At 49.1% G+C, this 1,483-nt stretch overlaps 1 non-coding gene across 1 annotated transcript; it reads left to right on the top strand.

Moving 5' to 3' along the window:
• The first annotated feature begins 280 nt into the window (after positions 1-280).
• TRNAT-CGU (transfer RNA threonine (anticodon CGU)) lies at positions 281-352 on the top strand. The gene has a single exon. It is a non-coding gene; the product is annotated as a tRNA-Thr (tRNA).
• The last annotated feature ends 1,131 nt before the right edge of the window (positions 353-1,483 follow it).

Raw genomic sequence — 1,483 nt, 5'->3', positions numbered from 1 at the left:
TTTCCCGTCACCTACCCCGCTTTTCCGCCCTTCCAAGCAAAGCTCCCCGCCCCACAATAATCAGTCACACTCCGGGGCGAGGCCTACTTCGGGCTCCGCCCCCTTCCCCGCCCACAACATCCTTGGTCCCTTCTGCGCGGGCCATCTCTATTGAGCGAGAAGGGAGAAGGGAGGGGGTGGAGGAAAGAGAAACGAAGAGAGGAGCGTGCTCGTGCACGCGTTGGGAAGCACTCGGGAGCGGCGCCAGGATAGAGGCTCGCCCGCCCGGCAGCCTAACGCAGGCGCGGTGGCCAAGTGGTAAGGCGTCGGTCTCGTAAACCGAAGATCACGGGTTCGAACCCCGTCCGTGCCTAGTGCTGGCAGTAGTCACTTTAAAGCCGCAACTTTTTAGGGTAATTTCGTTTGTGTTTGGAGGTGAGGGCATCACTCTTCCTTGAAGAATCTCAGCCCCGCTTTAGGTAACATTTCCGTCCCGTTTTATCTTATCTTTGCTGCTAGGGTTCAGGAAAACGTAACGGAGTTACCCGCCCCTTCCCGGAGCTGGGACGGGGAACCAGAGCGGACAATTGCTACTCCTCCGTCTGTCCGGGAACAGTTCTGTGGCAAAGGTCACCGCTGGCCTGACTGACCAAGAGCGCGCAGTGTTTACTTACATGTGAAACTGGTGTTTATAAAGAAAATAATGGTCTCCGCTTTAAAATCCAAATAAATAAGGGGAACAGTTCTCTCCCCGCAAAAGTCAAAAGTATTGCCCAGAAATCAACCAATAAAACGGGGAGAGGGCATTACAAATATATGTAATATACATGAAAACTACACAGCACGGAGCCCTCGGGCCTACCCAGGTGCTAATCTGCTTCTCCCACAAGGGTGGCGTGTGACCCAAACGGGCCAGGAGCCACAAAGACGGCTTTAGACCAACTACGTAACCATTAAATCGGCTGCAGTTAGTCCGCCTATCCCACCGCTAGTGGAGGCACGGAATCGTCTAACTCATATGGTACCACCGCAACTGAATAAAACCGAGAGAAGTAGAAGAGGGCGCTGCAGACCACAGAAGGAGGCATCGGGATGGATCTGTGGAGAGAAAACACTGTCACTGCAGGTCACTTTTGATTTCCTCACAAAGAATTTGCAGGAAAAACATCATGAAAATAATTGCAGCTTATAGGCATCTTCTGGTAGAAAATAAAGAGATAGACATTCTATTTCCCCCCGTCTCAATAATATTCTACTTTTCCAAATACACCTAAAGATAGTTTTCAACTTTCATTTTTGTAAGACTTTGTGTTCCAAATTTTTCTCCTTTTCCCTCATCTCTCCCCTCCCTAAGAAAGTGAGCACTCAGGTTAATATGTACAATCTCTGGTTTTTCTTGTGCAGCAAGATCATTGTACAAATAGGTATACATATGTTGATTTTAACATGCTTAACATATGTTGGTCTACTTGCCATTTAGGGGAAGGGGGAAAACAAGGTTTTG

Source organism: Sminthopsis crassicaudata, chromosome 1, assembly GCF_048593235.1.
Source record: "Sminthopsis crassicaudata isolate SCR6 chromosome 1, ASM4859323v1, whole genome shotgun sequence".
In the NCBI taxonomy this organism is placed as follows: Eukaryota; Metazoa; Chordata; class Mammalia; order Dasyuromorphia; family Dasyuridae; genus Sminthopsis; species Sminthopsis crassicaudata.
The sequence above is the reverse complement of the archived record's forward strand: the minus strand, read 5'-3'. Positions and strand labels throughout refer to the sequence as shown.